This window comes from Melospiza melodia, chromosome 6 (genome assembly GCF_035770615.1).
Source record: "Melospiza melodia melodia isolate bMelMel2 chromosome 6, bMelMel2.pri, whole genome shotgun sequence".
Lineage (NCBI taxonomy): Eukaryota > Metazoa > Chordata > Aves > Passeriformes > Passerellidae > Melospiza > Melospiza melodia.
The window spans coordinates 65,138,941-65,152,913 of NC_086199.1; the positions used below are offsets into that span (position 1 = coordinate 65,138,941).

Consider the following 13,973-nt stretch of genomic DNA (forward strand, 5'->3'; position numbering starts at 1 on the left):
TGGGTAGAAACTGATGCACAGGAGTTCCACCTGAACATGAGGAAGAACTTTCTGTGAGGGTGACCGAGCAGTGGAACAGGCTGCCCAGAGAGGGTGTGGAGTCTCCCTCAATGGAGATATTCGGGATCTACACGGACACAATCCTGTGCCATGTGCTCCGGGATGGCCCTGAAGGTTGAACCAGAATACCCACTGTGACCCCTTCCAAGCTTTCCCATTTCATGATTCTGTGATTTGTCAATAAGCTTTAAAGTGCCTAACTTTGGCTGGATTTTATTTGGAATGGTAAATAGTACACTAGTAACTTGACAGCCTGTTGTAATCAGTCTGTGCTTCAAACACAAATGTTCCTGATCTGTCCAAAGAAAAGACAGTAATACAAATACAAACTATAAATACAAAGTACAGAACTTTCCCTAGCCTTTTTTGAATTTGTCAGAAAAATATATACTAGTATATTCACACTAGTAATTTTGATAATTACTCAAAATTTTGTTGCAGAGCAAATGCCCATGATGGAAAAATTCCAATTTAGCCAAAGAGCTAAAGGCTAAAATTTAGCAAACTGTGAAGAAAAAGTTACAAGGTCTTGCAAGCCTAAATAACTGGCAACCTTAGCAATAGGTGGCATTTGCCTGTAACATAGAATACAGCTTGGAAATAGTATCTCTCCTATTTCTTCTGACTTCTCTAGCGATGTTTTTACAGAAAATGTATTTTTTCCCAAAGTTTATGAATCCATTCTGATTTTGTTGCAGCAGAATGAAGGCAGGAATCTCATTTTATTTGAGAATACTCTGTATTCTCAAACTGTTTGTCATGTCTAACCTACATATCAGCTTTATACCCACCTTTTGATATTCCACTGGAATTTAACAAATGAAGCAGAGATTAATATTAATGAAAAAACAGAAATTTCCATACATTTGTTGTCTGTTTTCATCAGGTGTCAGACATTACAGTGAGACGCCAATTTAAGAATCTAGACAGATTTAGGTAATTTCCTTGATGCTTGATGGCTATAATTAAATTAATTCTGGGAATCTGCACTGGCACTTCTGCCATACTGTGATTGTGGCCTCCAAGTTCCTAGTTATAAAGTTTTTAATGTTTTCTCTGCCACCTAGAACTTTGTGGGGACCAAATTCATGTTAATTTTGTGGCTGCAGTGCTAAAGTAGAGGGAAAGGCCTGGCTGTCTCTGAAAGCCACCCGTAATCCTCTCTGAGCTGAACCACATGTAAGTGTCAATAAGCATACTTGGGAGCATGGGGGCAGCATAGTTGGCCAGGTAGGGCAGTAAATTTAGGGAGCCACCACCCTGTATGGCACCCTGCCTTTGAAAATAGCACAGTAATAAATAATGCATGCTGGTGTGCCGACCAAGCTAGCTTCACCCTGTCCAGACCTGTTGGTACAATGTGCTTTTTTGTCTGTCTGGAAGTATTCTGCGTCTTAGCCACCAAAGCTGTCTCTGCCCTTAGGAGCTGAAACAGAAAAGGCCAACAGTCACACAAACAGAAAGTGACATTCCAGTCTCAGTACCACACTGGAACCATTTATTTTCTGCTTTTGCTGATGTCCTTTCTAGCAAAAGGAAAATTCTTCTTGCCCTGTCTATGTTGAGATCTAGTGGTCACATCCTCCTGTGGTGCTTCTGCAGCATATAGATGAATTTCAGTGTGATTCTTTAATCTCCCATGTTTTGTTCAGTGGCCCAATGTAAGACTTGGGTTTCTTCCTAAAGGTACCCTACCTGGGAAGGAAAGTGCTCTTTACTGCTTGCTAGTTCTTTGCTTCTTAGCTTTTCCTGCTCTGGACTAATTGTTCATGCTGATATCATGCTAAGGCATTATTTTGATGATGAAAGCTATAAATACTCATCAAGACATGACTTTGTATGCAAATACTTGGACTCAGTGACATGAACACTTAGAGAAATCTTGTAAGTGCTAGGCCTATCAAAATCGTTGCCTAGCTGTCTGCAGAGACAACTTCAGTCCTTCAGTCCTTGGTGTTGTAAATGCAAGACAATGAAGCTCTCCAAGATGGGTATTTACAGTCTTCCTTCTTCCTCAGGGACAACTTTCTTTGATAGGTGAGACTCAATGGAAGCCATGGAACTTGACCTAACCTGGGTGAGAAATAATGGAATCTTCCCAAGCAACACTTGTACACAGGTGCACCTTATCTATGTGATCAAAAGGAACTTAGTTTTTAATTGTTGGTAGTGTGGATGATAGGAACAAAGGTGACATTCCTTGAGTCTGAGATCCATTATTTATCTTGAAATCAGGTTCAGCATAAATAGTATTTGTGAAATATTTCCTCTACATTGACAATGAGCCTTGATTAATAATTAATAATATCTCTGGATGTTGAAGGACAATCCATTTCCTGTGCTTGGTAAATCTAGCACTGAGAACTCCTGTCAGCATCTGTCAGGGGAAGATTTATGATGAGATTTGGGACCAAAAATGAGCAAAGACTAGAAAATTCACTTCACACAGACCACTGAACAGTCACTGAATAATAATTTTTAGCATTTCTTGGTTTATACATACAAATTAATGAAACCTCAGAACCTACCCACATTTTAGTGCATTTTTAACTGTTTCTGTGTTGGTGCCTTGTTTGACTAGTGAAATAATGAGAAACAGAGGAGGTTTCCTATTTTCATTTAGGCACCTGGTTTCCTGCTCAGGTTCATGGTTGCAGGCTGGAGGAGTAACTCACATGTGGTCAAGGAAAACTCTGGACTAAGCACATCTACTGATTCTCTGCCCTGCTGACCTGCATATAGCTGAACTTTCATACTCAGCCCCATATACCCCCACACTGATTATTTTTTCCCTCATTTTGTTTCTTACCTACTCTCAAATACTCAGAGAAGCTGAAAGACTAATAGACCACCCTTTCACGCATTTTTCGGAATTCTCAATGTATAAAAGAAAAGTCTGAGCTCATCACATGGGCTCACCCATTCTACCTCTCTGTCAGCAAATCCATCTCCTAATGTTATTTCCAGACTAATTTTAATTTAGGACATTCCTGCTATACACTTCTCCCCATTCTAATTATGATCTCCCTATCTGCCTGAAATAACCTCAATTTAAAAAATAAAATAAAAATGAAGGGATGGTCTTAAAAAAACAACTACAAAGAAATCAATCCCTCATCCATTACCAGGTTTTTCTTTTGTTCTGGAGCCACGCGTGTAACCCGGTTAGACCTGTTCTCTTTGAATGCCGAGGACTGAGCTGGCCTTATGCAAACGCTTTCAACCTCATCTTGGTTGTTGTCGTTGCAGGTCCAATCAAATGAACAGGAAGTGACCTAAGGAATTCCCCTATTGGCTGCTTGAGTGTTCAGCAAAATGTTTTAAAATTAGTATCACATCCATTTATCTTCACTCCTGGGAGTCTTTAGTTGACATAACCTAGTACCTGTGCTTACCCAACCTACTGTTCTGTAGACAGTTTTCCCATTGCCTCTGTTCAGGATTTCCACTCCAGAATCTTCAGCTAAATGAGGTAAGGTGTTTGGGGTATTTATTTTCTTTTCTTAAATGCACTTCCTTTAAAATAACACCAGTGACAATAATTAAAAAAAAGAAAAAAAAATGTCTACTAGACTTCTGGCCACTATACCAAGCCTCTCCCTTCCCATTTTGGAACAGCAGCTAAGGTCATTTATTCAAAAGGCTTTTTAATGTTGCAATAAAGATTTCTGCTTTCCTGGTTTGAACTGGTATGTTCTATTTAAGTATTTCTGCTGTGTATACGTTTGAATGGGGACAGATCCTGAGAATCTTTTCTATTATGATGAATATAATGATATTCTCGGTCCTGAACATGCTACTTTTGTCAACAGAGTTGTCATCTGTTCAGTAAGACAAGGGGTGAAAAAGTGGACTTTCTCAATGCTATGGAGAGTCCTTGTGTCACAGAACTGGGATACACTCCACAATGACTGTGTTTCGGTTCATTTTAGTGATGAGGATGTTGATGGACATGGTGTTTGTAACAAAAAAACCCTAAAGTAGATTTATAATTTGGCTTGGTTTCAGCCTCAAGGCAGTTTCTTGGCAGTTGTATGGTGAAGGAGATTCTGCTGTTCTTAGTTCTGTCTAAGCAAAAACTGCAGAGAACCCAGCTCAGGCACTGGGTAGGTAAATAGAGTGTGAGGCCCGCAGTGTTTCTGCTTGTTTAATTTGTTTCTGTTCCAATGGTAATTTTATTTTAATAGAACCAGAACTGGCCCCTTAAGGTATAGACGCAATTGTTAAGGTAGTTGTAAAAGAGAATGTGAAGAAAAAGTTGCTCCAAATCTGTGTTGATTTTGTAAAATATGTGTAATGGACTCAGTGACAAATGTTTGCATTTCACCCCATGAGACATTTTAGGCACATACTTGTGTGTATATTGTTATAGAGTCATTCAATTATATCAGTAATGTGCTTTTTGATTACTATCTAAAGGCATATATTGTGTTTGCTTCTAAAGTACATTCAACTATCCTTTCTTTCCTACCTTTGCCATTTTTTAGAACCAAACAACTGTTAGAATTAAACAAGCTCATAATGACAGAAACTTTTACCTTGAGGTAAAAGTTTCATTTAGTCATTTTATTTATACTTGTTTCACTTGATGCCGTGTTAAACAGATCTAACATGCACCAGTATTTCCTGCAATTTGTGAAAACTTAAGTAATATTAAATAAAGCGCTCCTTTAAGTTTTACTTTGATGGGAAATTTGCAGGGTGTAGTTCAAGCCAGTTGTGTGACATCTATTTTGCACTGTAGAAAATATCAGAGCTGGAAAATATAGCAGTTTAATATTTAATGCAAATGCAGAAATCAAAGAAAAAGGCTGCAATTAAAACTAGAAAAAAAAACAGGATTAAGGTGTTTCACTTACAAATATCACAATGACAGTTTAATTCCTGCCCCATACAATTTTCAAAACCAAGTGATTGTTGCAATAGTAACATAAGACTTGCCAGAATTTTTCAGAGATAATTATGTGACTTCAAGCAGAGCATATATTTTAGAAAACTTCCAATCTTGAAAAAAAGTCCAGAAGTCCAGTAATGGGAAATTCCCCAGAATGTTTTCAAGTGCCCCAGCAATTAAATACCATTCTTCTAAAAATATTTTATCTCATTTTCAGTCTGACATGGTCTTGTTTTAACATTCAGCCGCCTGATTTTGTTGTCTTTTGATGGTTATTGGGAAGTTCCCCTGGGTAGGAAATTTCTGTTCCTCGTTTGGTTAGCTGGGGACAAGTTCTTTCTTAGCCTAGTCTCTGATAATTGTGGTAGTTTGAGCTCCAAAGCCTGTTCCTTTTCATGGAGAAACATGCAGTACAGTGAAGGATCTTAACGTGTTTCACTGTAAGCTTTTCCATCCTTTAATCACTTCAATTCTCTCCTCTAATTTTTCAACATTAGCTGTGAAATTTGGATGTCAGGATGGATCAGAGTCTGTAGCGTGCCAAACAGAGATATTATGAGTCAATATACTGGGAATTCCAGTTCAGGGGTTTATGAAGTGTGCCCAAGGCTTTCTTAGAGCAGCCATCCTCCAGACACCCTTCTCCCCCTTGAGCACTGGTCCTGTATGCAGGGACTAAGTTATCATTAGCAGAGTCACTGTTCCCTTGCATTTAGCATTTCTATTTTTTTTTTACTCCAAGTGTCACTTGGAAAGCCTATAACAATGGTAAAAATATGTATTTTCCCCAAGTCCTGATAATAAAAGCTCTCAGATCAGAATATCTCTTTGCTTGCCCCAGCACAAGTTAGGTCGCGCTTCACAGCCACCTATAGTGTGAGAACCATATATTTACCCCAGTTGTGGTGAGATCAGGTAGTAGAATGTGGTCTGCTTTACACGGGATATTATTACCTTCTTGTCACTTGAGAGAATATGCTGTGGTATTGCCACAGTAATTTCTTATTACTTTCGATATTCTCGGGGTGTTGTGGGTTATCAGCAGTGGTGGAAACAATGGGACAGCTGGACAAGTGAAAAATCAAATCATTTGGCTCCCACTCAACTTCCTTAATTTTTTTAATTTTCAATGAATTTTCTTGTTAACATCTGTACTTGTTCTGTCTGGGAAGTGCAAGGTAGCAAGCTGCAGTGGAAAGAGATCAAACTAAAAAAATAATCATCCAGAAACACAGATGGAAGGAGATTAGAGAGGAAAAAAGAAGGATTTCTGTCTGTGCATCTGAGTTCGGGCAGCAGGGATATGTTAGTCTGTTGCGTGTCCCACAGCAATTTGTGCCAAACTCCCCTGTGAGGATGGAATTCTACACCTGCTGAAGAAGTGTGTATTTATGTACAATTCTCACAGAAAAGGATTAATGATTTTATTGACTCAGCAAACTCAGAGAACTGCCCACGAGCCATGACACCTTTCCAGAATCAGCGCTTAGCTTTCCTTCCTTGTTCACCCCTTCCATGCTTTTTATGTTTCACTTAGTTACAAGACCAAGCCAGGAAACCTTCTCGCTAACCATAATGTAGCCTGGATCTGTTCTGTGGAGTCTGCAGTCACATGCTTTCTGTTCCTATTAACTTGTTCAGATTCAGTCCTCACGAAATTGTCTGACCTCTTTCTGCAATACTGTGAATACCTTCTCTGTGAACTGGGGCAATGACCTGCTGGTTGGAAAGTGGGTGCTCCAGGACAGACCTGCCTGGCTTAAAAATTGGTCAGTGTGCTGAGATCAAGACACAGATAGACATGAATGACCCTTTCTTAATCTGAGGGCAATGTGCCCACCCTTTGTAAGATTTTCTGGTCTTAAAGGGCTCTCTTTCTCATCAGCCTTCCTACAGCTATAAAGTAGGTATTCTTGCTGAGGTACAGGCATTCCTGCAACAAGCAGCACGTAAAAAGAAAACAGCCACAAACTTAGCTGTCATTTGTCATTACTAATGACACACAATATTAGGATGTGGTAGAATGAAATGTAAAGGATTTTTTTTTTCCATGTCCACAAGGAAATGAGCAGAAACACTATTTTTGTAGCTAGCATAGTTTGTGATATTTAATAAAGTGTCTGTCCCATCTCACAGCTTCACTACTATTGAATTTCAGCCATAAGCTCATGAAATTTTCTTCCTAATAATAAGCGCCTGTGAGCATTGGTGAAGTTCAACACCATCTTCAGCAAAGCGCTCTGGCTTCAGCCGCTCAGCCGGTGTCCAAGGGCACTGCAAGGTCTCTAACCACGAATAGCTGGGTCTCTCCCTCACGTCCCTGCCTCGGCACACTCTGCAGCCTACGTGTGTTATGGTCTCGGATGATCCCAGGAAGTATTTCAGTAAATGTTCAAGAAAAAGGTACATTGTAGAGTTGGTAACAGTGAAACTCACGAGTAACACTGCAGATCGGAAGGTTAAGCAAAGAAGGATTTGTTCTCACAGGTGATATACAAAAAAAAGTAAGGATTTATTTTTGTTTTTGAGGAAGTCATCAGGAGTCCTAGTATGAGAGCTCCTTTGAACTCTACTGGGGATGCAGTTTGCACCAAATCCCTCATGAATGCCTAGAATACTTGGGGCATTTGTTGGTCATTGGTCTACAGACGGGTGAGAATGAGTAAACATGGAGTCATGTAGCCAGTGGAGCAATCGACTGGCATTTGGCATTTTGCATGTCTCCCTCCAAGGAAGAGCTCTCAAAGGCTGCCTTTCCAAAAGCTGACATTGCACATGGTTATCATTACCTATTCCTCTGCTGATCTTGTGAAATGTGCTTCACAGGAAAGAGCATGAGACCTAGTAGACAGAACAGCCAACTGGAACTGGGTAATCACTGGTTATAGACCACATAGATGGGGTAATAAAAGAGAATTGGTTTGTGGTGGTGGAAAAAAAGTAATTTTACCTAAAGAAGCTGCAAAAACATGGAACAAAAGTTGCTGGCTATTATGGAGGAAGGACGCAGACATAAATATTTGAGATATTTTCTCTACTCTCAATCAGATGTAGCTAGAATAGTCTCCTGAGCCCCTGTAAATCTGTAAGGATTAAGAAACTATGTGTAAAAATGTATTCTATTGCCTAAATTAATAGTGCCATCACAAGAAGAATTAGTTTTGTTTTTTAAAACCATTCCAGGTTTTCTTTCATTTAGCGGTGAGCAGTTAACTAATTTATGTTGCTATATAGTTAAAGAACCCTTGTAAAACTGCCCAAGATGCTGTGATCCGGAATCAGACTAAGTTCATGATATAGTGATTACCCCCAAACTTTCTTAATGATTTTTGCTGCAACATGTAATTATTATTACACAATAGTTTAAAAGCTTGCATCTTGATGATGCACTTTCAAAGTATGCTTGGTTAAGCAATTGTCTCATAGATTGGAGGGGCTTTATCAGGGAGTCAAATTCTGACACACTCAAGGGTGCTGTTCTCATCTCTTTTGCCGTAAGATCTAACATAGCACTCACATAAAAGACTTAATATTCCCAGGCACCTGCCCTGACAGAGGAAGATGAAAAAGTTTTAGAAGATTGAATTAATGGGTGATTAGATGAGTAAGATATCCTTATAGACTTATAAAAATTGGAATGTACAAAATGAAATAGATGCAGTTTTTTCTACATTTAGTGACTAGCAGATATCCTTACCCTCTCTAAGACATTTAATGACATTTAATATTTGGATGAGAGTCAATCCCATAAATTTCTTTGTTTGCCTGTTGCTAATTTCAACAGTCATAACAAACACCTTGCTCTAAATACGTGGAATTATAGATTAATTTAGGCTGGAAAAAATCTCTAAGATCATTGAGTCCAACCATTAATTCAGCAGTGCTGAGTCTACCACTAAACCAAGTCCCTAAGTGCCATATCTATGTGTATTTTAAGTATCTCCAGGTGTGGAGACCCTGCCACTTCCCCCGGCAGCCTGTTCTAATGCCTGCTAACCTTTTTGGCTTCCTGATATTCAGTTAAAACTCCCCTGGTGTAATTAGAGACCATGTTCTCTCATGCTGTCACTTGTCACCTGAGAAAAGAGACTAACACCCAGACTCCTTTCAGGTAGTTGTGGAGAGTGGTAAAGTCTCCTCTGAGCCTTTTTTTTTCCAGGATAAAAAACCCCAATTCCCTCAAATGCTCCTTGTAAGACTTGCAAATCCCTTATCTCCTTCACAGGCTATCTTCCTGTAACTTTTAAGAGAGGAATTCAATTTTTTTTTCTCCAATCCCAACCAATTTTGTTTTCTAATCTACATGGCTCCTTGATTTAAAAATCCTTTAAAATGCACAGCTGTTGGTATTTGGGATGTCTGTTGTGTCAGTAGGTGTAAGTGAGTGGCTGGCATTGTCTTGTAGAGAGAGAGGGGCTGTTCATGCCACGAGTCCTAGACAGAGCTGCTTTCCACTTGCATGCCTGCAGGTTTTGCCCTGTGCTGCAGTAGATTTTTTTTTGCAGGAACACGTGTATGGCCTGAGAGCTAGGGTGCCCACGGCCGCTCTTCCCCAAACTATGGACTATAAGCAGCAGATCAAAGCATCAGCTTTCCTTATGCTATTAAACATCTTAAATGTTTAAAAATCTAATGAAGATTTAATCATTAAAGATAAAAAGAAAAGAAGAAAAAACTCTCCAGCGTCTGCAAATAGCTGTTATAGGGATATCTGATAATGCTCCTTTCTCGGAACATTGTTAAAATAGGTATGATTCTGTGGTAAAAAATCCACTTTTGAGGAAAATAGTTGTTTGAAATAGTCTGGAAATATTTTCATTGGTTTTGTTGGGAAATCTTTTCCAGTTACATTGATGACTGAGATACATAGCAGTACAGGACAGCAAAAAGAACTGGAGGAAGCAAAGTTCTTTTTCTGATTTCTGACTCCTCCAGCCTCCCTCCCAGAGTCCAGCTCTGCAGTCACTGTAAGACCTGGCATTCTTGTGCCACAGATAGATACTTGAAGATGTTATTTTATTCTGTTTTTCTGGTTACAGGATTATGGTGTATTGAAGAAAATTTACTTGTCCTGGTCAGTCAGCCTGACTAATTAAAAGGCAAAAAATTAAAGAAAGAGAGGAAAAAAGGAAAGAAAAATGTAAAAAAGAAAAGTAAAAGAGGAAGAAAAATAGAGGTGTTCAGTGAAAAAGAATTAAGGGGATCACAAACTTCACATCCCAGCTGGATTTTGCGGCTGCCCGCATTTCAAGATTAGCGTGGTTGGGCTCTGCAGAGGGTTCCCTGATCACCATGTGCACAGCAGCCATGTTAGGGGAGTTTATTGCTCCCAGCCCAGCTGCTCTGGGGTGATTTTACTGCCTGTATACCTCAGTTTTATGCTTCACATTTCTGTCTTTCACAAACAATTCCACGTAACAGAGTTGTACATTTGATGCTTGAACAACTTGAATATACGTTTTTACATGTCAGTTGATTCCCTGTTGCCAGGGAATTTTCTTTTAAAAATTCCTTTCTTTCATTGTGATTAAAAGAGAAAATAAAAATAACCCAAAACCCAACCAACAAAAAAACTCTAAACAACACAACTAACAAGACCCAACCAACCAACCAAAAACCCAAACAAACAAAGAAACAAACAAAAAGGAAGGAAGGAAAAACCCCTGTAGAAAGAGCCACAGTTCCACAGAACAGAAATTTTGAATTTCAGCCAGCTCTGCTTAGGAATTCCTAGCTCATTTTCAGGATCATACATAGGTCAAGGGTAGCTTTTTTGATTTAATACTTCAAGTGTAGGTTTAATTGTTTGGCTAACTTATCATTCACATCTCTACTATTCATATAATAGCCATGATGCATAGAAGAATCTTGTTTTCAGTCTGAACAGGTCTCCTTTTTTTTCCTTGAGAATTCTTTCTCTTGTTGAATACCTTCTCCCTGCCCTCAAAAAAACCACATTCAACCTAACTCATCTGCATGTTGAAAGATTTCCCAGAGACGTGATGCAATGGATAGCAATGGAGCTTGAGCTGGAAGATATGAGTTGGACTGACTTCCCAACTGACTTGTTACGTGTCTTAAGTGAATAATTTCAGCTCAGTGTCTCAGTTTTCCTATTTGTAATGTGGATGCAGTGCTGGTTCTTTCCTTCATCTCTATGTTTTTTGCTATTTACTGCCTTTGCTGTGTGTGTGGACTCTTCTGCTCCGTGGTTGTCAGTGTTTCACTTCTTCCATCACCATAGATGCTATTAGAGTAGATGAACCCTGCAGGCTTAATTTTCAGAAGGACTTAAAAGTAGCTCAGTTCCCAGCTGAGTACCTACTTCTCATGGACTCAATGTTGGTTTTGTTTCCTGTGAAATAGTAAATTAGGAGATGAAGAGTGTGTGGGTTCATATGGGAAAGCAAACCTTCCCAGTCTTTCAGGTTTTATCTCTCAAGAAAGTTACTTTACACTTAATTTGCTGCTTTTTCCTAGTAATTTTTGAAGCACCACGTCTTAGCTGCTTTTTCTTTGTGCATTTTGCATGATACTTCTGAGTTTAGTCCTAGAACAGCGTGTTGCTTTGACTGGTTCCATTGATGGAAAAGAATGGCATTGAGCTTTATTCTGACACCAGGTTACTCTGTAGCAAAGGACAGTTTGTGAAAGAGGAGAGAGTTCACGTAAGAATTGAAAGAGCACATTTGTACAAAACCCAGTGGGAAAAGCTCTACCATCAAACCAGCCCCGGCTGTTGAGGCAGATGCCTGGCTTTGCTTTTTTTGTTTATATTCCAACAAATCAAAGCTGACCTGTGTTGTTATCGGAGTAGAGCAGCAGGTGCAAAAAAATAACTCTGCTGCCAACTCAAACGAAAGGGTAAGACTAATACCCTCTGGGAGGTATTGAGGAGATAACAGAGAGCCATGCCAGCAACTGAATTAACGGCTCTATTTACGGTGGGTTTTACTTAATAACCTGCTCCTAACACTGACACATAAATACTCCATTGTATTGTTTAACGCAACCACTGGAGAAATCAATGGAAACAGGATGGGCAGCTCTTGCTGTGCCAGGTGAGAAGGAGTGACGCCACGGAAGCGTTGCTCTTCTAACCACAGGCAGGAGGGAGACAAGGAAGGTGGGAAAGTGTTCTTGGCTTTTACAGAGGTGGGGAGACATTGTTTCCCACAACTTCTTAACTTAGCTGCAGCAAGTGGCTACAGAGCAAGGAAACCTCATTCCCCTATTTTCTGTTTCCTTTAATAAAGGCAGTGAGCATAAGCAGGTGGTGGCACATATGTAAAGTACTGTCCCAGTGACATGTGGCTCTGGGAGGCTCACAGTGCTGGGAGCAAGGGGGAAGTGAGCCTGCTGCTCCACCAGCAGTACAGCAGACAGCCCTTATGCAGCCACTGGAGTGGGACACCAGGGAACTGGTCTTGCAATCTCTTTCGCTTTTCTCAACAAATACAATATGAAGAAACTGCGTGGATACAGCAGGGCTCCGAGTAAATGTTTACTGAAAACACAAATGTGAAAGACTGCATCGTAGCAAAAGTAATGGTCTGACAGCAGTTTTCTAAAACGGTGTCGGTGGGTCCCACTGGGCTGTTTCAGTGATAGCCACCCATGTGGGGACAATTTCCTTTGCAGACAGAGATTCACCTTGGGATACTTGGTACTCTGGGGAGGAATGCAGGGCAAGCAGGCATCCTGGATGGAGCTATCCCATAGGTGGGATCAGCAAGTCCCAGCTTGATGCAAGGGTATGTGGTAGAGGAGTTAAAAACCCTCTCTGGCAGCTCTGCAGAATGACTCTTCCCATTATGAACCCTGAATTAGCTGTGCTACATCTCCTCTTTGAAATATGCTCTTCCTATCCCATCAGCAAAGAAGTGATCATATTGTGGTTAGTCAGGCAGTGGGTTGTAACATGGTATAAATACTTCTATCAACTGGGCTGGATCCCCAGAAAGCTGCATAGTTCAGCATAAAATTCTTTGTGCTTAATTTTCAGCTTCTCTGTTAATTTGTGCTGCAGCCCTCACATATTTAATGAAGAAGTACAATCAGTTTGTTGATTGAATGAATCAATAAATGTAAAAAGTAGTAGTCCAATGGGAAAATTTGCACATTCCCCAAGGCATCTTGCTGTTTTGGGCCTCCATCCCAAGTTCCTTAGTCTGTTTGCTCCTCTCTCGAAAACCAGCCCTAAGGAGGAACCTTGCAGTTTCCAGGTAGATGCCCTTTATTAAAACAAAACATATGAAACAGAGTTTACAAAAAAGAAAAGAGAAAAAACACAATTGCTTTTTTTTTTTTTTTTTTTTTTAAGTAGGCAAATTAGTGGTTATTACTGTTGAAAACCAGACAAAAGTCCCATAACAAAAGAGAAGTGTTGGTGGTGATAGTGGTTAAAGTGAACTTCCACATGAAATACTGGCTGCTGCTGCAGCATGTATCTGAGTGGCTGTTATGTCAGCACCGAGTCAGCATCTAATGAGAGCCAAACATGAATACAAACACAATTATTACTGTTATTATTGTCATTATTCACTAACAACTGAACAGTCACACAGGCTATATTAGCAGTATGGAAAACATTTCCCTCAATACGCTGTTAGTCTTTAAAGCAATGCAAAGAGAAGCTGTTGTGGAAGGTAGAGGGAAGTGGTTGGGGAACCAGAGCCAAGGGAGAAGGAGAAGGTGTTAGAACATGATGGTAATATTTTGTTAGCTGATGAGGTTCATGTGTAATTATAGACGTGTGGCTTGTCAAGTTACAGGGCCATCTAGAGTGCTTTTTGGCCATTTGTATATTTAGTGTATTGTAAGCAAAGAGAGGTGTTTAGCAGAAGGAGATTAGGGAGATGAGCTGGCTCCTGGTTAGAGGAGGGATGCACCAGAGAGATAGGAAGGGCATGAAAGGAGGTGTGGAGTTGTTCCATGAGGTGTGGTATTAAGTGCTGAAAGAAGAATAAAGAGCAAAGGCAGTTTTTCCCATTATTGCGTTTCCAAGACTCTGTATCCC

The 13,973-nt window shown here is 39.9% G+C and overlaps 1 protein-coding gene across 2 annotated transcripts in view; it reads left to right on the top strand.

The window, feature by feature from the left end:
• The first annotated feature begins 3,320 nt into the window (after window positions 1-3,320).
• The window catches only part of EHF (ETS homologous factor), a 34,167-nt gene continuing 23,514 nt past the window's right edge, over window positions 3,321-13,973 (top strand). For both annotated transcript variants that reach the window (XM_063158768.1, XM_063158770.1), the window contains exon 1: window positions 3,321-3,532. The gene's annotated coding sequence lies outside the window, so the exon portion shown is untranslated. The remainder of the gene's footprint in view (window positions 3,533-13,973) is intronic.